Consider the following 25,586-nt stretch of genomic DNA (forward strand, 5'->3'; position numbering starts at 1 on the left):
TACATCTTTCTTGTTTGTTTGTTTGTTTGTTTGTTTGTTTGTATTTCAAGACAGGGTTTCTCTGTGTTGCCCTGGCTGTCCTGGAGCTCACTTTGTCGACCAGGCTGGCCTCAAACTCAGAAATCTGTCTGCCTCTGCCTCCCGAGTGCTGGGATTAAAGGCACGCGTCACTACGCCTGGCTGCTACATCTTTTAAACAATAGTTTGTTTGCCTTGTTTCCCCATCACTTGGTATAGGACCCAAGAACTACAGGCTCAACTCTTGTTTTTGTCCTTTCCAAGAAAGTGAAGAAGCAGATAAGACAGGCAGATAACACTTTACTGGAGGAAACTCATACCTGGTGCGCTAAAGAACCGAGGCTGGGGAGTCCAGACCTAAGGAGTAAGTCTACTGTTGTTATTTTGTTAAATCAGCACAGTATGAAACTCCCTTCTAAATATTTATATCTGTACTTATAGGTTAGTGTAGTTCTCAGTCTTTATCAGAGCACTATCTGTGCAGAGACTCACAACTGGTCAAAGTGCGGAGAACCAGTGTCTGTGGAGTGCTTAGACATAATGGGACATCTGTACCATATCTTCTTCTCCTTCCAAGGCTCAGGGAACAAAGTGAAAAGGGGGACTGAAAAGGGCAAGTGTCAGGGAAGGCTGGGGTGAAGGAGTGTCCTCTGTACATGACAGGACCACTGCAATCATGAGCTGATGGTCGCTGTGGTTGCCCGCACAAGATCAAGCCAACCAGCACTCCAGACTGATGGAAAAGAGGCACACAAGCTCCCCAACCCAGCTGAGAAGTTATTGACAGTTAATGGCTGCCTGCAGTGAGAAGGTAAGTTTGCTTTAGACATGGAGCCCTTGGTAGATGGCTTCTCACCCATTCATACATGGGCAGCGCCAGTTGGATTCAATCGGTTGTTTTGTCTTGTGTGTTTTTCATTAAGAGAACAGGGAGTTGAGAGGCAACATGGAGGGTGTCTGGGAGAAGTTAAGGGAGGGGGAGTGAATGTGATCCTAATTCAAAGAGTAAATAAAAATGTATTCTTTTTGGAGAGTAAGATAATCCTGCTGAGAAAATATCTTGCCGATGGATTTGACAATCTAAATCTAAATACAAAATAGGTATCACTGAGCTGAAGTAGTCAGATTCGAAATGTTTCCATCAAAGGTAAATCGAGAGGCGAAGGGCTTTCAGCTCCACAGTGAACCAAGAGTTGGACTCTGGCATTTATAGTGATTTGATGAAAGCCTTTATTAATATTTTCTGTGTTGGCTGAAGGAAAATGAGCAGCTGAGAGCACACTAAATAAGAAAACACCAGTAACGCACTGCACATCTTTAATTAGTGCTAATGGTGCTATGTAATTAATTCAATTTGCCACCCCTTCTTCAGCAGAAACATTCCTTCCCTGCGGTTTCCACGAGATGCTGGAAACGAGTCCTGATCTTCCACAAAGATGTTGCTTCTGTTCCTGACAGTGACTGTGCCCCTCAAATGTATAATGTGATAAGCTGGGGTCACACACAGGTGGTCCTTTCTGGGTTTGTCTGTCTTCTGCGTGTGCTTGTTTGTGTGTGCGTGTACATGCACTTAGAGACTTGAGATCCGTTTCAGATATCTTTCTCCATTGTGCTCCATCTTATTCATTTAGTTAGTGTATTTGTGTGTGTGTGAATATGTGTAGTGTGTATGCATGCATGTATAACATGTGTGTGTGTGTGTGTGTGTGTGTGTGTACACGAGCACACATGTGCGGGGAAGCTGGAAGACATAAGGTGTCTTCATCACTTGCTCGCTCGTCACCATATATATATGGAGGCAAGGTCTCTAACTTGAACTCAAAGCTTATTTTCATATTGTCTGGCTACCTAGCTTGTCTGGGGATAGTCTGTCTCTTCCCTCCTGAGTGCTGGGATTATTGGAGGTCTGCTCCATACGTGGCATGACATTATATGGATGCTTTCTCAGCAAACACTTTACCCACTGAGCCACCTCCCCAGCCCCTGCCCTTTGTGCATATGAGCACAGGTGCCTATAAAAGCCAGAAAAGGATATTATATATTAGATCCCCTGGATCTATAGTGAGCTGTCTAGTACTGGTGCTTGGAATCAAGTTTCAGACCTTTACAAGAGCAGCAAGTGTTCTTAACCCCGATGCTTGACTTACAGAGATGCTCCCCAACAGTCAACTTCTTACATGGGTGCCGGGGACCTGAACTCATACCCTTACCCTTGTCTGACAAGTACTGAGCCATCTCCCCAGCCTCACCTTGCTAGTCTTTTGCAGGAGAGTTCCCAGATCATTTGGAAGTTTGAAGTCACCCCCACCCCCACCCCTTTTGGCTTAATTCAACAGAATCTTCGCACACTCTGTTCCTAAGACCCATGGCTCTTCTGCTGTAACCTTGTCCCTGAAAGTTCAAGTCCAAATACAGAGACTGGGGACTGCTTGTTCCACCCCCTCCTCCTGCCTTCTATCTGACACCAGAGTGACCTCGACTTCAGCCTTATTTCCCTTCTGTGTAATTAGCACTTCATAAGAGATCTTGTTTCCTGCTACTAATTCCTTTTCAGTAAGTTACAAATGATCTCACCTCTGCCCTCTGTCGTATTTCAAGGTGAGTTATTAGCAAACTGTCAACCCTCATGCTCTGTAACTCATGTGACATGGGATTGCCCTTTTTGATCAGGGACTTTAGCTAATACACAAAGACATGGGAGTGACTATCTTTTGGGCACATTAGAGAAAATATCTTACATACTTAGAAACGCAAAGCAAGGCGTGTATTGTATTACATACACCACTAAGTGAAATAGAAGATGAAATTTTTGAAGGATGAAAAAGAAAATAACTACAAAGCAAGACTGAAGCCAACCTCTGCATAAGGCCAAGAGTCCAGATTCTGCACTAAAATTGGCTATAATCAATGCCACGTGAGGCAGATATATAGGGGTGTGTGCTGGCTTTCACAGCAGTATTCCCTGCTGATAGGAAATTGACCTTTGAAAGCATAGATGACAATCAGATCTGATAACACTGTTCTCTGGGAAAGCCATTTCTATTTCATAATCCAAGTGCGAAAAAGCAAAAGCCACTGCCAGGGCCAGATTACTCTTCTATAGGAATTAGGAGTTTCCCCTGCCCAAGCAGACCCCTGTCTAACACACAGGCCACATGTTGGGTCTGTCATCCTCTGCCAAGTACTTTTAAGCGGCAAAAACATCCCATCTTCTTATGTAGCAGCCTTGCCTGTGTCCCCATGTGATCTCTTTCCTCGGCTTGCTCTTGCTCTCAGTATACAATTTGCATTTCATATTTTAGCTTGGTTTTCCTCTTCTTCTCCCTCCTGGAACTCTGATGAGGCAAATGGGAGACATTCATGGGGGCTTTTGCTTTGTTTTATTTGCTTGCCCCCGTGCTAGGGAGTTGAGCCCAGGGCCTCACTTAAGCTAAGCTCATTCCCCAACTTAGCAACAACCCTAGCTCCTTTTTGTGTCTTTTAACATCCTTTTTATGTTTTTCTTCACTATGTGTCCTACATTCTGTATAATTTCTCAAAATCTATATTCCACTTAACTAATTCTCTTACTGGCCATGCCTAACACAGTGCTGAGAGTGCCCGTTGAGCCCCTGGTTCCTCTTTATGTTATCATTAAAAATATATCTTCTCTCTTATGTTTGTTTTTTTATTTCTCAAGCTTACCTATTTGTTTGTTGGTTTGATTTTGATCTACAAGGTTTCCTTTCTTTATTTTTTTAAGTACTTTTTGGATAATTTTAGGACTAAGGGCCTGTTATGTCTTTATTTTCCTCTTCCTTCTTTTTTACTCTGAAGAACCTGATCTCCTTGGATGTTCGATTGCTGATTCATTCCCGAGAACTATGCTTTTTCCTTAGGGAGTAGTTTGGGGGAATTGTATGAGATACAAGCTGCTGAGTTCCCAACAGTCCTACTGGTCTGGGACAGCTTGAAATAAGTTTCTGGCTTACGATCTTCTGGACTGCTCAGGATTTATGATGTTAACTTCAGCTGAGGATGTACAAGTTGATTTATTTCCAGTATAGTGTCTCCGAGCCAGGAGTTTAGTGCCCCCTTGGCCTTTTCAGCTCTCATCAGACTTCCTTTTGGGGATACCTAAATTTCTGGTTCATCATTAGACATAAGGGATCTCAACTTTGTAGGTAGATGATCTACTTTAAACATTAGACTTTTGCCTACTAGTCCTCTAGTATCATGCCAACTCTTAATGGTTCAAGGTTTTTAAGCATGTGTGTGAGCTAGGCTAATTGGTAGTTGTTTTGAACAAGATGGCCAATCAGAGCCTCTAGCTTACTTCAGCAGTGGTAGTAGAAGTTTTTTTTGGTTTTTTTTTTTTTTTTTTGGATTTTTGAGACAGAGTTTCTCTGTGTAGCTCTGGCTGTCCTGGAACTCACTCTGTAGACTAGGCTGGCCTCAAACTCAGAAATCTGCCTGCCTCTGCCTCCCGAGTGCTGGGATTAAAGGTGAGAGTAGAAGTCTTATCTGGGAGGTAATCAAGGTCAGGTTACCCATCTCAACAGTACCCAGTCTGTCTCTCTGTAAAATGGAGAAGTAACCGCGCTGGAAAGACAGCTGTGAAACAACTAAGAGAGAATGCAACTCGATGCCCGAACCACTGGAAGGACTCAGGAGTCCGCTTGGACCGCCGGAAGCACTCCAGAATCCCCACCACCACCAGAGGCACTCTGGAGTCTACCCAGCTCTCTGGGCCTGCTATCAACTCCCACCTGTCAGCTGCTCTTGCTTTGCGTGTCTATTTTAGAGTTTTTGTGTCCTAGTTAGGCTGTGAACCGTGGGGAGCGAGGGCTGGTGTCGGCCTTACTAACTCCATAGCTCTCCTTGCTTCTTTGTGACTCAGAGTTAGGTATTCCCCAAGCATTGTGAATAAACACGTGTGTTTCTACACTGTTAAATGATTACTGAGGCTAGGGTGATATCCCAGTGGATAAAGCACTTGGCATACAAATGTGAGGACCCCCCCAGAACCCACATAAAAGCTGGGCAGATCTGGAAGCCTTTTGTACTCCCAACACTGGGAGTCGTAGAGGAGTCCAGGGCTAGACTAATAGAATAGCCAGAACTGGTGATGGCCAGGTTGAGCCAAAGACCCTGCCTCATTAATAATATAGAGAGTAATTGAAGAAAACACTTAATGTCAACTGCAGGCATATCTATATACATGTGCACATGTACTCCACACACATATGAACATGCATATACACATACACACATGTATGCAACAAACACATAGGCATACACAGAAGAAAAAAAAAGAGATCACAAGCAGGATGTGGCTATTTCTTGGTAGGAGAAATCTTAATGGGTAATTCCCAATGTGATTGTTAACTTTTGTTGTTGTTGTTGTTTTAAACATTTTATTGATTCTTTGTGAATTTGACATCATGCACCCCAATTTCGTATCTACCCTATGCCCTTGCAACCTTTCCTCCCCAGAGAAAATAATAAATTAATTTAAAAAATCTCACCGTGGAAGCATACTGTATGTCAAATAGTATAACATTTTGTCCACAGATTTTTACTTGCAAAGAGTCATTGGCCTGGTTTGAGGTCTCTGGCTTTTGCTACATGATCAGTACTGGATCCTCACCAGGACCCCTCCCAGATCTCCTATTGTTGCCCTGTGTCATGGAGAGCCTGCAGCTTTGGATCTGTAGGACTGGCTTCTTCACATGCTCCAGCAGTTCATAGATGGGGTAGATGTTGGGGTGGGCCACTTCAAAGCCCTGACTCTGGGCCTGGGGGGTAGCAGAGTCGGTCAGCTGGGCAGCTGGCTGGCAGGTGAGGTGCAGGCTCACTATTTCTGCTCTCATGAGAGGCTGTTAGTTTTTTTGTTTTGGTTTGGTTTTAAAATATTTTCTTTATTTACATTTCAAACTTTATTTCCCTATCCCATCCCCCTTCCCCGTGCTCACCAAACCACCCACTCCCTCTTCCCTGTCCTGGCATTCCCCTACACTGGGGCATCATTCTCAGGACCAAGGGCCTCTCCTCCCATTGATGTCCAGCAAGGCCATCCTCAGTTACATATACAGCTGGAGCCATGGGTCCCTCCATGTATACTCTTTGGTTGGTGGTTTTAGTCCCTGGATGCTCTGGGTGTACTGGATGATTCACATTGGGTTGTTCCTCCTATGGGGCTGCAAACTCCTTCAGCTCCTTCAGTCTTTTCTCTAGCTCCTCCATTGAGGACCTTGTGCTTAGTCCAGTGGTTAGCTGAGAGCATCCACCTCTGTATTTGTCAGGCACTGGCAGAGCCTCTCAGAAGAGAGCTATATCAGGCTCCTGTCAGCAAGCACTTGTTGGCATCCACGGTAGTGTCTGGGTTTGGTGACTGTATATGGAATGGATCCCCAGGTGGGGCAGTCTCTGTAGAGTCTTTCCTTCAGTTTCTGTTCCACACTTTGACTCTGTATCTCCTCCCATGGGTATTTTGTTCCCCTTTCTAAGAAGAACCGAAGCATCCATGCTTTGGTCTTCCTTCTTGAGACTGTTAGTTTTGGGTGTCCACTTGACTTGCGGTAAAACCCCTTACGAAGAGGGTCTCAAGGAGCAACTGAATAGAAATGCTTGGCCTGAAGGCAAGCTTGCAAGGGATTTTCTTAAATGAGATCATTGAAATAGAAGACCCACCCCTAAACATGGATGACATAATGTCCCCAGATGAATCCTAGCTTAAAGAAGGGTAGAGAAAGCAAGCTGGGTTTCTGAATGTGTGCATCTCTTATCTTTCTGATCTTTAATGGAGATGTGACTAGCTGCTTCAAGTCACTGTCACCCTGACTTCCTGCAATGACAAACTGTAACCTAGAACCATGAGCCTAATTGATCTTTACCCCTCGGTGACCCTTTGTCAGAATATTTTATCATGACAACAGAAATGAAACCATAACACGAGTTTGGATATCCATCCAGGTGCAAAGATACTCACTGTTTACCTCTGTTTCCTTTTTCTGTTAATAGGAATAAGAGGACTGTCTGTGTGGTAGCCGAGAATGTAAAATAAGAACAGGTCCGTAAAGCTCTCACTGCAGTGGCCAGAGTGTGGAGGAGCTTGGTGACCTCCAGCTGCAGACACTGGGAATGTGGGCCAAAGAGCCATCTGGTAAGAGAAGAATGTGGTGCCGTCCTTATTTCAGAAAATATGTGTGACATGGTGTTTAGATGAAATCCAGGAACAGGCTTCGATGTGCCTTCCCGCTTAGCATTTAACTACCCAAATGTACACAGTTACATAAAGCGCCCCACGCCCCACTGCTCTCTGCCTTTTGATTTACATAGAGAGGAATGGCTTATAAACATTTGTCACGAGTCACCAGAGCGAAAAGGGGGCAGGGGAGGGGAATGTGTCCTGCAGAACAGCGGGAAGGGAATCATTCTCTAAGGCTGAGAATCCATCAAATCCAAATGGCTCTTGAGTACAGGTGAAAAACACAGGCTTCCCTTGAACGTCAACCTTCTATGAGCAGTCAGAAACACATAGACCTAAGTTTTGGTGCTTTTTATTCACAATGAACTTAGCATAATTTCCGACGTTGCCTCTACTCCCCATTGCTGCCTTACAGATTGTAGATCAGGTGTGTGGCACAGCTATGCTATGGATGTAAGCTTGACCCTCAAGTGTATATTTCAGGCCAGTGTTTCTTTCCCATGTGAAATAAGGAAGAGAGATAATGTTATAAAATGAGTACCAGTCCCCTCTGTGGAGGCTGGTGTGGGGGGAGGGGAGGAAGGGTTAGATAACTGGAAATAAATTGCAAAAAAACCAACCGAAAACATCTTTTGTTCCTATTGGAATAATGCCTCTACACTGTGTCAGCCAGCTTGGGGCAGCAATCCTAGCTGCCAGGATGCTGTCAGTCAGAGCTGAAAGGAGAAGAGGCATGTATGCCTTTATTTGCATAATTTTTTAAAAGGCTAGCTTAAATCAGGGAATTATCATAACCTAACCAAATGAGAACTAAGAGTTCTTAAAATTAATTGACAGGCCCTTGCACCAAACTGCCCGTACGAATCACATAGTGAATTTTGGAAAGTCTGATGGAATAGAAGATTCTGGTTGTTGTTTTATTTTGTTTCTTTTTAGTTTTTTTTTTCCTCCTGATTGTTGTAATGTGCTTTTGAAAACTGAGAATGGCCCCCATAGACTTATATGCTTGAATATAAGTCTCCAGTTAGTGTGTTGGGGTCTTGGAGGAGGTACATCACCAAGGACCTGCTTTGAGGTTTCAAAAAGGCCTTGCCATTCCCAAGTAGCCTCCTGCTTATAGATCAAGAGGTGAGCTCTCAGTTACTCTCCAGCACCATGCCAGCCTGCTGCTACATGCCCCACCAGGATGGTCACGACTCTGCAAACCCCAAATAAACTCATATATATATATATATATATATATATATATATATATATATATATATATATGAATGCATAGGTTGCCTTGACAATGGTTTCTTATCGCATCAATAGAAAAGTATCATCTACTAAAACAATCATCTACTAAATGGCAGAAAACAGAATGGTCAAGCTCACACACCCTTGTCCCTGGCTTCCAGTACTACACTTCCACTACTGCTGTGCCTCATGGGGAGTGAACTCATCACCTCCTATGTTGTATGGTTGAGCCAATTGTTTAAAGTGGGCTTTCCCCATCCAAAAGTTGTTTATCTTTCAGGCATACTGTACTAGTTTTCTACTCTTGTGAGTAAAATATCTGACAATAACAACTTAAGAGAGTGGTTTAACTCACAGTTTAAGGGGAATAGTCTTTCATGGTGAAGAAAGCATGGCCCCTTGTCCTCCATCAGAGAGCTTGAGCAGAAGTAGAGCTAGCTCAAGCTCTCAAGCCTCACCCCTAAATCTGACAGCTAGGTCTCACGCCTGTAATGATCCTCTCAAAACAGTGTCAGAGTATTCAAGTGCCAGTGGGGAACATTTCACACTCAAACTATAACGATTTTCAAGTGTGAAAAACTCAGTAGCTCTCTGAAGAATAGAAATCTCTGTCACTGCGTCAGGGGTTCAAACTCACCTTGCCCGTACATCTCTCTCCCTGTTGATATCTGACTTTTAATTCTTTCCTCTCTCTTCCCTCTTGCCTTTTCCCTTCCCTTCTCCCACCCCTCTTTTAGGTGCGTTGTGTAGGGTCTTGCTATGTAGCCCAGGGCTGGACAAACATGAATTATGATTGCTCTGCTTCGGCCTTCCTTGTGTGAGATCACAAGTGTGAGTCACCATGACTGACCTGTCCCTTTAAAGGTATAGGAAAAGTCTCCTTCACGTTAGTTTCATCCTTCACAAAGCGCTTCAGTGAGGTGGGGCTCCTCAGGTAGGTGTCAGCTATCTGTTTATGAATTGGGTGTCTGCTTACCTTGTCACATTTTCTTCACCTCCTCCCTTCCCTCTCAGTCCCCCTGACGACACAGGCTCTGGTACAGTCTGAGGCATTGCTTCAATGCTGGTCTCCCTCAATCTGCCCACTCACCTCATCCTACTTCAACTCTCTGAAGCTGAAACGGGTGAGGCTGGGCCTGGAATTTGTGACTAGAAACCAGGGGTTTTATGAACCGGAACTGTGGGAAGACTGACGTGGGACAGACAGACAGACAGTAAGTAGGAGAGAGGCTGAGTCTGTGAGGTGCTGGAGGGTCCAATGTCAGGGTTTGCTAGAGCATTCTCTTGTTGCCAGGGAGTACATGCCCCTTAGGTAGGGAACAGTGAAGTGTGTAAATAGTCTGATGGCAGCACAGAGTCAATTAAGGAAGAGCCTGCTTATCATGGAACCCAAAACACATCGGGAGGTTTTATGTTGACAAACCCAAGCCTGCAGGTAGGTCTCAACACTAAGAAGCCCTTCACAGGGTCATATGCACTGGTGGCAGGAGGACTGCTTGACTGCCTGGCCCAAAGTCTCTAGGAACTGTTGGAGAATGAGTGTATCCATATAGTTATACTAATTAGACACAGAGACCGACATATTCTTGATGTGGACCATACTGAATTCAGCCCCCCTGCATCCTTTTCTTGGCTGAGTTGGATTTTTCAACATCTATGGGCCTGTGTTGTCTTTCTTAAACACTATCTACTGTAGAGAGTAAATGTGTTTGCTATTATTTTACACCAAAAAATGCATTAAGTGCCCCGTGTGTGGATTTTTATATTTGGTATAAGACTAGTAAAAGATTTTATGAAAATTTTAACAAAAGACAAAGTAAGCTTTCTTTGACTATACAATCTATATTTCATTGGAAATACCCAGCATGGAATGTAAGGATAATTAATATTATTTATGATCTTAGAAAAATATTTTCTGAAAGTCAATACATTGAATATAAGCAATATATTGAATGTAAGTTTCTAGTTATATTTCTAAGGAATTTTCAGTTTAAGAAAATTAACAGAGCAAATGTGCTATATGACATCAGCCTGCTTATCTGAATATTTAATTAAGCAGAAGGTCAAATCTGAGCATCATGTAATTGCAAATATAGTCTTATTCTAAATCAGTAAAAAAAAAAAAAAAAACCAAAACCAAAAACAAAAACTGGAGTGGAAACAAGGCATAAAATCAGAATCTGGGCCTAATGGCACAGGTCTATAATCCCAGAGGCCTAGCAGCTGAGTCAGCCCAAGGCCCACTTGGCTACAGAATAAGTTCAAGGTTAGCTGGGTTAGCTCAGTGAAATCCTACAAAAGTCATAAGAAAACTTGATACTTGGTGACTGAATTAAAAAAGTAAAATTTAACAGGGGCCCCACCTGTGGGTAGATAAAAGGCTTCCAGAGTCATGTGTTCTAGCCTCCTTTCTGTCGATGCAATAAATATCCACACACAAGCAAAAGCAACTTAGGAGGAGAGGAGGCTGTGTGGCTTACACATCTGGGTTATAGGCCATCATTTAAAGGATGACATCATTTAGAGAAGCCAAGGGAGGAATTTGAGACAGCCACCCACATTGCATCCAAAAGCAGAGAAAGGATAAATGCATGCAAGAAAAGAACTCAGCTAGTTTTCTTGTAGAAAGCTACAAGGTTCCTACAGAGTCCCGGACCCCCAAACTAAGTGTTGCTGAAGTTCCCTCCCAGAAAGAGAACTAAGGGACACCTACTGCTCTCCTAAGGTCCCAACAACAAACCAACGCACAATCCCACCAAAGTTCACTCTGGGAACCAATGTGTTTATTGGGCTTCCTTACAAGGTGTAGGTGAGGGGCTACTTAGAGGAATGTGGGTGCCTCCTCCCTCTAACATACTAGACCTGGAAAGCCTTTACCCAGCAAAGATAAGGACCCTCCTTGTCCTTTTTCATATAAATCTTCTGGCCCCTCCCAGTGACCACCCCTGACCCCCATGACCACATGCAGTTTGGGCAATACTGCATCCAACTGGTTGGGAAAGGAAGCTGGATACTCAGGTGAGGGTTCTCACCACCTCCTTCCCATTGTCAACAAGCCCAGCCACGATGCTCTTTGGTAAGCAGATCTAGCTGGACTCCTGACGATGGCCACAGTTTGGCTCAGGAGATAGCCCTGTACAGTGCCAGAGCATGAATGTCTTCCACTTTCACACCTAGTCTTCCCATATCAACTAAGGCAGTTAAAACAATGAGCATGCTCATGGGCTAATCTGATCTAGACAGTCCCTTATTGTAACTCTCTTTTCAGCTGATTCTAGATTGTGGCAACTTGACAAACGAACACCACAAATCATTATGTGCACATCCCAGAACTGGTGGTGGATAACCTCTACCACCAAGAGTTATTGGTCAGGAAGGCACCCGAGTTCTCCAAAACAATACAGGCAATTCCCCCTGAAGTTTGCTTCCCAGCAGAAGTAGACTGTAAGGCCCTATTGTTGAAGATTTCAGGACATAAATAAATTCAAGCTGTAACTAGGTTGACGAGCTCTTAAATTGCCAGAAGGTGCTCCATAGACTGCTGGGGAAGGATTGTCATCAACCCTCTGATTTAGCTGTGAACACTGTGTGCAGTAAACCAACTGACTGTGCAAGATGTGCCCACTGGTGCAGTGACGGCAGATCTGTCAAGGGGTGAGTACTTTCTAGTTGGCACTGAGACCTGTTCCAGAGGAAGAAATTCACATCTTATGCTGCAAACCTGACCCCAAATCCCATGGCTAAGAAAGACATCTACCCTAGGGGACAGGTTGCAGCTGCTGCTTTGCTAAATGGATATTATGTACCCAGCAAATTGTCTTCTAAGTGATTCTGTTTGTCCCTGTGGGTTAGTGCTGCTCTCAGTTTTAATCAGAGAGATGGAACATTACCCACACCCAAGTCTTAGATAGCGTTGAGGGACAGGGGATCAACAAAAGTTAAGGTCTGGAGGATAGGAGAGAATGTTGTGGAATACTGACTTCCAGATATGATGTTATAATTGTCTTTTTTTAATGCATATGATTCATTTAATTTTATTTTTATGTGCCTTGGTGTGAGTGTATCAGATGCCCTGAAGCTACACTTATAAACAGTTGTGAGCTGCCGTGTAGGTGCTGGGAATAGAACCCTGATCCTCTGGAGGAGCAATCAGTGTCCTTAAATGCTGAGAGATCTCTCCAGCCTGACATTGTAAACTTAAACTCACAACCACTGTAGCTATCTGCACAAAGTCTGCACAAGACTAGACCCACTGGAATCCTGCCATGGAGGAGGAAGGGGCTCGTGGGGTTGAGGATCTATAGGCAGTTGATTGCTGGAGAGGAAGAGACATTTCCTTTAGCACTGTGAGCTACTGGAGAGGTAGCCATGATCCTGTAGACAGTGCACTTTGCTCCTATCCATCAGTCACAGAGAAACGAAAAGACATAAAAGTAGAAGACTAATTGGGAAGAGAAAGAGGATGAATAGGAATTAATGGGGCTTGAATATTATTTTTTTAAAAAGTTCTGTACATGTATGAAAATGTCCTACGACACCAATTTTGCATAACTAGAATATGGTAACAAAACATTTTTTAAAAAGTAATAGAGGACTAGGAATAGTTCAGTGGTGGATCACTTGCCTAGTGTGTGCAAGACCCTAGGATCGGTATCCATGGAGAGAGAGCATGAGGGGGGAAGGGAAGGGAAGGGAAAAGAGGGGAGGAGGAAGGGAGGGGAGGGGTGGGGAGGGGAAGGAGGGGAGGAGAGGGGGAGGGGGAGGAGGAGAGGGGGGAGGGGGAGGGGAGGGAGAAGAGAGAAAGAGTTCCAACGGAATTCTGGTCATGGGGCATCCTTTGTGTTTTGAGTCTTAGTGATTCACTGGTTGTTTTTGTATGTCTCTTAAATCATGATTCATGAAATTCTAAAAAGTAACAATAAAAATAAATTATACTACTAAATTTTAGAAATAAGAGCCAAATCTCATGCACGCCATGAACAAAGAATATGTTTGTTAAAAAAGGATGACATTATACAATTTATGATATTTCTCCTTTACGACTCCAAAACACACTTTATGAACATGAGCTAATTAATCTTAAAAACTACCCCTATTATTATGATGATCTTTATTCCATATCGAGAGAATGGAAGATTGTGTGATTAAATTATATGTTTCATTGGGTTCCAAGGGTCTAGGTACTCTGGCTCAATTTTAACTAATCATTATAACATCTGGGTTAGAAAAAAAATATTAGATAACCTTTTATGGCCAATTATTCACTTCAGAACAGTCTGATCATAAAAAGAAATTTCTTCTCTTAATAAACTCCTGTTGTCATGGAAATGTTTCAGTTCCCTCTGTCCTCCAATTGGCTACTTCAGAACAGCCATAAACAAGCAGATTAGCTGTGGCCCAAAAAGAGTCTTTCATGATGGGTGTAAGGTTCCTAACAGACTCTATTACAGCTTGGCCAAAGTCTGTCTCTCAGGCTAAGGTCCACTGCTAACCTAGTCTGTGGGGCAATGGGTGCTTGTCCCATCCTGCTTAACACTCTCCCCTTTCTAAGCCACACACAACAAATCCATTACTGTTCACTGTGCGGAAATCCTATTTTATCTTGATTAGCTAAAGAGCATGAAATTCTCTTTACCAGAAATGGCCACAGTATCTCTTAGAATCTACTTTCCCCTAAAAATTTCAAAACAGTTGAGGTCTGCTGTTTGCTTTTCATTTGATGGATGTCTGTTGTCAACTGAGAAAGAGCCATTACTTCATCCGAGCTGGAAAATCTGCCTGATGTATGTATGTATGATTTTTATATTTACAAGGAAAAAATACTCTACTTAAATCACTAAATAGGAGAGCTCTACATCACATTCCATAATGTGTTTAGGCATATAGGTTCTAGATTATAAATTTGTAAAATTTTACTCTGGCATGGCCTATTAACTTATTTGTCTTGCTGCTGCAACACAATGTCTGACAGGAGCAATGAAAGTGTTATGGAGTATCCATCAGAGAAGACTGCTCTGATGCAGGTTTAAGTCAATAGAAAGTCATCATTAGCTGGATGTACAGGTATCCTGGGTATCCAGGATCCAGGTATAACCCTTAACCTTTCTCAGGGTGAGTTTTAAGTGCATGTGTGCATGTGTGCACACTCCCACCCACACACAATATACCTGGTTGGCGTACTTCAGTTAATAAGAACGGTTAGCCAAAAGCGGAACTACAGTAGCCAAAAAGCGAGGTTAGTATATTTGCCACAACTATAAACTCTGATGGATTAAGTCTTTATTTTTGGCTTGTGGCTCTGTCAATATATTGAGTTTTATGGCCTGAATGGTATTTCCATCATGGAGACAGTTGTGCTAAGGTCTGGGGGTCAGCTAAGGGCTAGGTAACTGTTACAGAGGGAGGCTTTAATTTGGCTCAAAGCTCTGATGTGCAACCTACTGTGGTGGGGAAGTAAGAGTGGCAGAAGCTTGAGATAGCCCTAACATTGCTTCCGTAGTCAAGGAACAGAGAGGAAAGAACAGAGAAAGGGATGAAAGAGGAAGAAGCAGAGAGGTACTCAATGTTCCCCTTTGCCTTCAGTGAGGGAGTCAGACCAGGAACAGAACCATGCGCATTTAGGGTGGATTTCCCATCTCAGCCTAATCTAAATAATCCCTCACATGCCTGCCCAGAGATTTGTTTCTTTAGTGAGTTTAAATCTCAAGTTGACAATCAAAATTAACCTTTATGCACATACACCAGAAATTCCAACACTTATGGGGTAGATGTAGGAAGTTGTAAGTGTTTGGACCAAATTAATAATAATAATTTAAAAAATATGTTATATGAAATTCCTAGCATTTCTATATGAGTTTAAAACTCCCTAAAACACCTTGGTTTGGACATCACAAACTAGAGGCCTTCTACTTCCTGTATACAAGGGTTTTTGTCTGCCTTCTCAGTAACTCATTTTTATTTTCCTCCGTGACTATATCTTCCAACACTCAGATTTTCACATCCTAGATGTTTGAAACCCCAGCTTCATCCTGTCCAAGAACCACCTCTACTAACTCATTCTTCCCGTATTTCTTCTCGCAAGAACGGCACATCGCCTGCTCAGCTGACACCCACTGAGCTGTCTTTTACAATTCTTTGTCCCTCCCTCTTATACCAATTGAACCCTCTTCTTGTGTACCTGACTCCGAGATTCCCTTCCAAAGGTATCTCTGCTTCTCTGTTTCTGCATCACTCTCTTAGGTCAAGTCTTTATCTGGTTTATTCTAAGAACTTGGTTTTGGGACAGGCAAGCAAACCAGACTCCTGCTTGGCCTGAGTTACATGTATGTTACCTTTTCTGAGCAATGACATTAGCAACCTAGTATGCCACCCGCACTAAACTGCACACACACACACACACACACAGAGAGAGAGAGAGAGAGAGAGAGAGAGAGAGAGAGAGAGAGAGAGAGAGCCTTTTCTAAATAATCTGGTCACTCTTGCCTATAGCTCCCAAGAAACCTTAATAACCCCCCTATTTAGCCAAGCACACCCCAGAACATAGCCAGGAACTAGGAGCAGTGGTCTTGTCCTAGTGTATGTTCTGTTGCTGTGACAACCATTGGCCAAAACCAACTTGGGGAAAACATGGTTTATTCCATCTTACACTTCTAAGGTTAAAATCTAACACTAGGAACTCAAGGAAGGACCCTGGAGACAAAGAGCAGAGAGGAGTGCTCATTACTGACTGTCCACAAGAGGATCTGATTGATAAAGGCAGTTCTTCAGTTGAGATCCCCTCTTCCCAGGTATGGCAAGTTAACAACCAAGATTAGTCAAGTTGACAACCACGTCACCCTCTACTGGTTTTGGATGCATGTGCTGTTAGGCAAACTGTCTTCTGCATGAATATGTAGGGGAAGCTCCTATTTATAACCTTATGCCTATGCATGATTGGGCGTGCATACCATATTAAAATAAGATGCTTCTTCAGAAAGGATGTGTGTGGTGGACACAGGCTTACATTACTAAAGTCCATCAATAAAAAGAGAAAGCCATCCATATAACACTGTACCAACCACCTCTTCCTTCTCATTGGCCAACAAAAGTCCCAAGCAGTCATCAGGCACTTCTGAAAGGTCCTCTGCACCCTGCACGTTCAGATTGCTCCTGAATAATGTCCCTTGCTGCTTTACTGTTTGCACACACTTCAGTTCTTTGAACAAGAAGCCAACAACCTGGGAACACCAACTAGACTGCACTCACCTATAGCAGCCTCACTGCCTCCACTGATAAACGTTGCTGCTTCAATTAACTTGACTTTTCCTTTATATATTTTAGACTAGGTGGCAGCGTCCCTTGAGGATTACTTAGTCTTTGAGTGTCTCCTAACCAAAATATGGTATCATCTCAATCTATAGTACATGACACGATAGAGAAATAGAGGAAAGCATAACTATCTGCCTAATGGGTGTGCATATCCACATTCTTAACAAAATAGTAGAGAAGTACGTGTGCCTGTTATAACCTTGGTTTCTGCCACTGGTCACCTAGTATTTCTAATTACCTTCCTCTACCACCCATTCTGTATTTCCCACATTCTCGGCAATCGTCTAAGCAGGTCTTAGTTTGTTTCCTAGAGGAGTGACCAATACCTGCTTTCTTGAAGGATCTGAGCCCTTTGCCATCCTGTCTGAACTGGATTTCTGTAGTTTCTCATTGACTTTAATCATAAGGCACCATAGCACCAGAGGATCTCTTATAGTCCAGGCACAATTTTCCTTACCTCCATTGTGGCAATCCAACTCCTCCTTGTAGTCTAGATCACACACACACACACACACACACACACACACATCAACACAGTTATTTTTTCCTTATTCTGTTGTTTTAAGGCAGTGGTTCTTATCCTTTCTAAACCTGACCCTTCAACACAGTTCTTCATGTTCTGGTGACCTCCCAACCATAAAGTTACTTTTGTTATTTACTTCATAACTGTAATTTTGCTAGTGTTATGAAACATGATGTAAATATCTGTTTTGTGATGGTCTTAGGTGACCCTGTGAAGAATCATTTGACCCCAAAGGGGTTGCCGCCCATTGGTTGAAAATCCCTGATTTAAGGGGCTCTGAAGCCTAATGTGGCCAGAGGGAAGTCTGAGCTTCCAGTTCAAGGGAATGTTTCTTTTGTCCCTCTGTCTGGAACCCAAACTTCTAGATCAGCAGAATTTAAGATCTTGGGAACAGGAACCAAAAAATTTTCCTTGTGAGTCACTAGGGGAGATAATGAGTGGAACCATTCCTATTTCTACCCCTTGATTTCTGGACCTGTGAATTCTTCCTATGGCAGAAACTACACTGATTCAAAGTACATATTTCCTTCTGGAGCTCCCTGCCCCAGTCCCCTACCCCCACAGGCTACTGCCACGCTAACTGGTGATGTAACTGTGTCTTTAAAAGCCCATCCCACCATTCCATCAAGCCAGCTGTTTCAGAATTGCAGACAACATGGTAAAGAAGGGCTGTGGACTCCTTGATCATTGTTGTATGCCAGCCTGCAGCTTACAAGGACCGGGTACACCTGGGAGGTAGGCTGGGGCTGAAAAGAGAGAAACCAGACGGTCGAGGGAGAAAATGGGGCTAAGACAAACCACGATTTTACTCAGAAACTGTGCTTATAAGGGGAAAGGCCCATATCCCGCCCCCCACTCTTGGTGCCTGGAGCCATTTCATCAGAACTTACCAGGCTTCTTGATGTATTGTTGCCAAGTTGTTAACACCAGTCTGCCAGTTCCACAGGTAGTCAGCTACCTCAGGAACATCTCAGGAAGACAGGCTCAGCCTCTCAGCAGGTAGCAGAAGAGCAGGGCAGTTGTCACTTCAAAGAGGAACCCGACAAGTCGACAAGTCACAAAGCTGCACTGCAGGTGGCCCCATCTCAGTGGTGGCATGGTCTATACCAGCCCGCTTCAGGCTGGGGGAGCCTACAGATCATGAGCCCACAGTCTCACTTTTCTAACTGTGAACTGAGTTCCTTGGTCAGAAGCAATGCTGTGTGTTATATCATGGCAGTGGATAAGGCATTCTGTGCACCGATGGTAATGTTGGCAGAAGCATTCTATGTAGGAAAGGCAACTCCATCACCAGAGTGCACATCTAATCCAGTAAGAACAAAGTGTTGCCCTTTCTATAAAAGATATGGTCTAGTGTCATCAACCTGTCCTTAAGTTACTGGAGGTCACCCCTGGGACCAAGTATTCATTATATAAATCTCTTGGAGAATGTCACACTCAAACGACAGCACGGCGTTGGTCTACTTTCTATTGTCATGACTAAAATATTGAGAAAATCAAGTTAAAAGGAGAAAAGCTTTCCTTGGGCTCAGAGTTGCAGAGATTTTATCCTTGGCAAGCTGTCTTTGCTGTTTAGAGGCAGAGTATCATCATGGGGAACAAAGAAAGAGAGAGGAAAGGACCTGAGTCTTAACATCACTTCCCATGTGCCTGCTGTCAACGACCTAACTCCTATTCATGAGGCTCCATTCTTCACGGCTCCCCTATGTCTCAATAGTGCCAAGGCTGTGGAGTTAACCCTCAATGCTTTGCCTATAGGCAGTATTTAAGATACTACCTGAGGACCCAGAAATACCACTCCTGGGCATATATCCAGATGCTCCAACATGTAATAAGGACACATGCTCCACTATGTTCATAGCAGCCATGTTTATAATAGCCAGAAGCTGAAAAGAACCCAGATGTCCCTCAACAGAGGAATGGATACAGAAAATATGGTGCATTTACACAATGGAGTACTACTCCGCTATTAAAAATAATGAATGTATTAAATTCTTAGGCAAATAGATGGGACTAGAAAATATCATCCTGAGTGAGGTGACTCAGTCACAAAGGAACAAACGTAGTATGCACTCACTGATAAGTGAATATTAGCTCAAAAGTTCGGAATACCCAAGATTCAATTCACAGGCCATATGAAGCCTAAGAAGAAGGAAGACAAAAATGTGGATGCTTCAGTGCTTTTTAGAAGGGTGAACAAATGAAGACAAAGTATGGAACAGAGATGGAAGGAAAGGCCATCCAGAGACTGCCCCCCCCCCCAGATCCATCCTGTATACACCACCAAACGCAGATGCTATTGTGAATGCCAGGAAGTGTTTGCTGATGGAAGCCTGGTATGGCTGTCTCTTGAGAGGCTCTGCCAGAGCCTGACAAATACAGAGGAGGAAGCTTGCAGCCAACCATTGAACTGAGCTTGGGGCTCCCTGATGGACCCTTGGAGAAGGGACTGAAGGAGCTGAGGGGGTTTGCAGCCCCATGGAGGGAGCAACAGAGTCAACAGGCAAGAGCCACCCCCCTCGCCGCCCCCCTGAGCTCCCAGGAATGGGACCACCAACCAAAGAATACACATGGAGCGACCCATGGCGCTGGCCACATATGTGGCAGAAGATGACCTTGTTGGACATCAGTGGGAGGAAAGATCCTTGGGCCCGAGCGTGTTCGATGCCCCAGTGTAGGGGAATGCCAGTGCAGGAGGACGGGAGTGGGTGGGTGGGGGAGCACCCTCATAGAGGCAGAGGGAGGGGGTTGGGATGGGAGGTTTCCGAAGGGGAGACCTGAAAGGGGGATAACATTTGAAATGTAAATAAAGAAAATATCCAATAAAAGAAGAAAAGATCCAAACCAACTTGGAATGGTGGCACACCCCTGTAATCTCAGCACTTGGGGGCTGAAGCAGGGAAATCAGAGGCTCAATATCAGCCTGGGCCGTATCGCAGTCTCAGATTTAAAAAAGAATCCAAGTAGTAACATTGTGCTGAGAGGCAGAACATGACTCCACTCTTCCTATGTCTTTCTCCTTCCACCCAGGGTGCTGAAGGTTTATTTACCTCTAACCTGTGCCGACAGCTAGAATAAGATTTTTTTAAAAATCCAAGTCAGGTTTTCTTTCTCTAACAGTGCTTTCTTAAGAAGGAAGTAGTAAAGATGGCCCCAGTAACTCTAGACTCAAAACCTATGACATTGTCTTAAGAGCCCCACTTGGGTCATATGACCACCCCTGAACCAATGTGGTTGGGAGTTCTGACATTTGGGCTAAGGCTGGGTCCACTGTAGATATCGTCGGGGAATAGAGACAGCCATCCAAATTAGAGAATTAGGGAGGTTTAGAAAGAAAGAAAAGAAGGAAGGAAGGACAAAAGAAAGAAAGAAAAGAGGAACTTGGTTCCCTTTAAGCAAAGAGGAACTTGGAGTAATGAAGCAAAGTTAAACACTTCAGATAATGGTTAAAATCTTTTATCTTTCCTTCCTTCCTTCCTTCCTTCTTTCTTTCTTTCCTTCCTCTTTCTCTCTTTCTTCTTTCTTTCTTTCTTTCTTTCTTTCTTTCCTTCCTTCCTTCCTTCCTTCCTTCCTTTCTTTCTTCCTTCCTTCCTTCTTTTCTTTCTTTCTAAACCTATTTATCAGCATTTCTATCATCTACCTTCATTCCCACATTGAGCTTTGCCTTCTGTCTCTCATCATATTGCCTGTCCCACTTGGAGTTTGTTTGGAAGCGGATGGATGGGAGAGATGATGGATTCAGTGGACGGCATACTAAACTCACCGTGTCCTGGAGTGGCTATCGTGTGGTTGGGTGGATTTAGACATTCATGCAGAATGAAACTCAGAAGGGAGCTTGGATGAAGATATATATGTCAGGGTTGCTGGGGAAGACATCACTGAATTGAGAGGGCAGAACGCAAATGGAAAAGGTGGAGGCCTAGCAATGAGGCTCTCGGATCTCAGAGGATGGTGGAGTCATGGTGGGGTGGGGAAATGGAGGGAAAGGGAGAAGATGGTGACTGGGATGTGCAAAGGCTGGGATCAGAGGGACCCTGTCAAAGTTACTGAATTGGGAGGAGGTATATTCAGGGTGTATGTAGAGAGAAGAAAAGACCATCAGAAGCAAAGATGTAAAAGCACAGCTCTATAAGCCTATATATAATGCCAGCACTCAGAAGCCTGAGAGAAGAGGCACAAGAGTTCATACCAGCCGGGCGTGGTGGCGCACGCCTGTAATCCCAGCACTTGGGAGGCAGAGGCAGGCAGATTTCTGAGTTCGAGGCCAGCCTGGTCTACAAAGTGAGTTCCAGGACAGCCAGAGCTATACAGAGAAACCCTGTCTCGAAAAATCAAAAAGAAAAAAAAAAAAAAAAAGAGTTCATACCAGCCTGGGTTAGATAGAGAAACCTTGTCTCAAATAAACAAGGAAACAGAGGAGAGGAGGAAGGGCGTGGGGGCGGGGTGGGGGACAAGAACTTGAGAAGTCTGCAGTCAGAGGAACACCCTGATATAGATTCATTATTGTATCCCAGGAACTAGGTGAGCAGGACCGGGTTGGAGCTGAGACTGATGGTCACTCAATGTGTGTAGAAAAGAGGTGCTTTGTGGTATTTAAAGCCCTGTTATAAATATCAAATAAAAGGGATGAATTTTTAATGCCTGGCAGTACCTGCACAGAGTAAGCAGAGCTATAAAACACAGCAGATTTCTGATTTGTTAAAGGACCTGAGGCTGCGTGACTGTGGGAAATTTCCATTGTCATGATTGTAGAGGTCTGTTTGTTCCATACTAATTGGAGGTGAGGCCTCTCCCAGCAGATCCAGGGGACCCTGTGGTGTAAGTGGCTATTTGCCAGTAGGGTTGCTGGGAATTGCCTATCACAAGGCCACTTCCCCTGGCTCAGTTTCAACTGTAGGAAGCAGAAGATTCTCCCAGCTCTGGTCAAAGAAGTTTGGTTTTAGGAGAAAAGGAAAAAACAAAAGAGAGAGAGAGAGAGAGAGAGAGAGAGAGAGAGAGAGAGAGAGAGAGAGAGAGAGAGAGAGAGAGAGAGAGAGAGAGAGAGAAATGGCTTCTGTAAAAACAGGTGCCAGCAGCTACTGGCCTTACAAGTCTGTGCTAGAACATGTGGGAAGTCTGCAGAGAACCCCAGTACACTGAGCCACCCACAGCCTTTCTTGGATATGCTAAGACTGGAAGATGCTGGCCAGTGTGTGTGTGTGTGTGTGTGTGTGTGTGTGTGTGTGTGTGTGTGTGTGTGTTTGTACAAAGCTGGCTGGAAACATCTCTGTGAATCCCAAAGTGCTTCCAAGGTCATTAGCTCCTTCTGGTAAGCAACATCCACTCCTTCCAATCTGGCCTCCATTACAGCCACTCAAGGGAGTTCCGGTGAGGCCACACCAGGGAACCAGGGCAGGGCTGCTTGGTAGGAAACAAAATGCCAGCCAGCCAGTAGCGATGGTTTTATTCTATCTTTCTAGTCCAGATTTTACATCTGATGGAGAGAGACAGAGGTCACACAACAGAAAGCAGTGAATGGTAGAGAGAGTAGGAAATGCTCACAAAAACACAGTCGCTGAGAACTACATGAGGGCTGGATGTGCCCACCTGCTTCCTCAGGAGGCCATTTTATTATATGTCGTATAGCATCATGTTTCTCAAAATTGAGTTAGTGTAATGGAAATACACAGAAGCCAATTATCATATAATCTCCCATATTAATTAAATTCACGACACTGAATACTGATACAGAAAAATCTTAAAAGTGCTAATCGGTGCATACATTCACCACCACACAGTGGGGTGGGGGTGGGGTGCAAACATCTTGGATCTCATCCATTTTGTTTGGAATTCTGGAGACTAGATATCATCTTTGCTCATGGTCTCATTTGTGTAAATCTCAGTGTGAGGTGGCTTCCATTTCCTTATGTGGTCTCCCCTTTCTTCAACGGATCTTTCCCTTCTTCCTGTCACCTAGTCCGGGGGATGGGGCTATTAGCTATTCTATGGTGCCTTCTCCATATCTCACGCGTAGGGGTGGACCAGTAACCCAGGCTAGGATTTCCATATGATAGACTAGTTTGCAAAGGGCCAGTTCTTTCTAACTCCCTTCAATTTTACTAATGAACAGAAGCTCTATCAAGAGGACAAGAGACCTTAGGTTACTTACTCTGTGAAAGTCCCAACCTTCGAAAGAAGCCAGGCTAAAACACGCTGCCAAGAGACCTAGCCCTGACCATATCACCTGTACTTCTAGACCAAGGTAAGTCTTCTCGTTGGCATACAAATGGTGTCCCAGTGTGAGCATGGCTCTGCATGTTAATTTGTTTCCTTAACCTATCCTCTGCATCAGTTTAGAGAGAATCCTCGTTTATTTTTATAGCTCCGTGGTGTCACAGGATTTTCCCTGTCCAATTACATCAGTACAGAGGAGGTCTGTGATTGGACAGGGAAAAGGGAGGCGGGAGCTAAGAGTTGCAGAGACAGGGAGTGTCTCAGGGTAGGAGGAGAAGGAAGATGGCTGCATTTACCTGCGTGGCGTTTACCATGTGTCACCACGCTCGGCGGGATAAAGCTTTATCATTATCAATTGGCTCTGAAATTATTGTATTGGCATCTTGTAAATTGTGATATTATTGATACATAAATCTGGTTAATTAAGCTTTAAGAATCTTGATTTTTACCGTGTTACTGGGTATTGGGACATGCAACTGAGAGGTTGGCGGTTCCATTTAGTTTCTGGAATGTGAGATCGTCTGACTATATGGGATTATGGCTGCGGAAGAAGTAGCGGCGCAAGGGACAAGCTGGGTACACAGTGATCGGGCGCAGTGGGGTCTAGCTGCAGAGAGTTGGCGGAGGTGGCAGGAGCGTGGGAGCTTGGCCCAACCCCATGAAGAGTTGGCAGGTTCCATTTTTTTTTTTTTTAATATTTCCAGCAACAATGTGGTGCTCCACTGGACAGATATACCAATGATAGTTTCTGCAGCGTCTCTATTGATGGCCATGTGGGATGGATTCCAATCTTTTTCATGTTTGAAAGGCACGTCTCAGTTCCGATTTTGCAGTGCAGATAGTCTCAGAAGTGGATTTCTAAACTAAGTACACAGCCCAGGGAGCTGCTAGACACGGGATCTCCACAGGGAGCAGTGTGTCAACGCCTTGGCTTCCTGTCTTCCAGCAGCTTCTCTGGTTGTCTTAGTCACAGTTCTAGTCCTGAGAAGAGACACATCGCCAAGGCAAATCTTACAAAAGAAAGCTTTTAGGGGGGGGTGGGGGGGGGGCTTGCTTACAGTTTCAGAGGTCAGTCCATTATCATTATGGTAAGGAATCTGGCAATAAGCACGGTGCTAGAGAAGTAGCTAAGAGAGCTACATCCTGATGAGAGAGAGGGAGAGGAAGAGGAAGAGGAAGAGGGAGAGGGGGAGGGGGAGGGTGAGAGGGAGAGGGAGAGAATGAGCACCTGGGCCTGGCATGGGCTTTCGAAACCTCAAGCCCCACCCCCAGTGACACACTTCCTCTAACAAGTCCACACCTCATAGTACTTTCAAGGAGAGTCACCCCCTGGTGACTAAACATCCAAGTATACGAGCCTATGGAGACAATTCTATTCAGCCGCCACAGTAGTCAATCCTTGGCTCATTTTTCTCTCCTGTGGTTTAATCCTGCTCTCCTTGGGAAGGTGAAGAAGCTGCCCACCGCTGTCTGCTGTGCTCCCTGGACAGGACTGAGGGCCATCTTGGCATCACCACCACAATGAAAGAAAAGTCCATAGGACCAGAAAACCTCCCACCTGCAAAGGAGCAAGGGGGGGCTGCAGGCAGCGAGCTCACGAGGGTTGCATTTGTGGCTGGAGAGGGGGAAACTCACTGAGAAAAACAGGACTCTTGTCTCCCACTATTAGCTGGAGGGTCGCTTTGGTTTGTCCCAATGGCTGCAAAGCCTCTGGTGATAACAAGGCATTTCAAATATGTGAATCAAATAACTCCAGTGTGTCTTCCTCCCCTTTACTCCCACCCTACCTGCACAGCAGAAAGCTATTTGACTTAGTGGCGTCCTTGGAACTATTAGGGGAGTCATTTAATTACTTCCTCTTGGTCATTTTGCATTTAATAAGAATAACGTATGCAGAGGGCACCCTGAAGTATATATATTCTATGTTTTTACTAGTGGATTAGAAACAGTCTTAAAACAAAAAGATGGTTTTTTTTCAGGTTATTAAAGAAATTATTGTATTTAAAAATTAATCATCAAGTTTATCAAAATTGCTCCTTAAAGCATCTGTTTTGGGATGCTTACTTAATAGAGTTGAAGGAACCATTCATTTCCTGC

At 44.1% G+C, this 25,586-nt stretch overlaps 1 long non-coding RNA gene across 1 annotated transcript; it reads left to right on the plus strand.

Moving 5' to 3' along the window:
* The first annotated feature begins 538 nt into the window (after positions 1 to 538).
* Positions 539 to 23,599, plus strand: Gm46639. The gene is made up of 3 exons (XR_001782547.1): positions 539 to 829; positions 7,021 to 7,162; positions 23,386 to 23,599. It is a non-coding gene; the product is annotated as a predicted gene, 46639 (long non-coding RNA).
* Positions 23,600 to 25,586: the final 1,987 nt, after the last annotated feature.

Source organism: Mus musculus, chromosome 18, assembly GCF_000001635.26.
Source record: "Mus musculus strain C57BL/6J chromosome 18, GRCm38.p6 C57BL/6J".
NCBI classification, from domain to species: domain Eukaryota; kingdom Metazoa; phylum Chordata; class Mammalia; order Rodentia; family Muridae; genus Mus; species Mus musculus.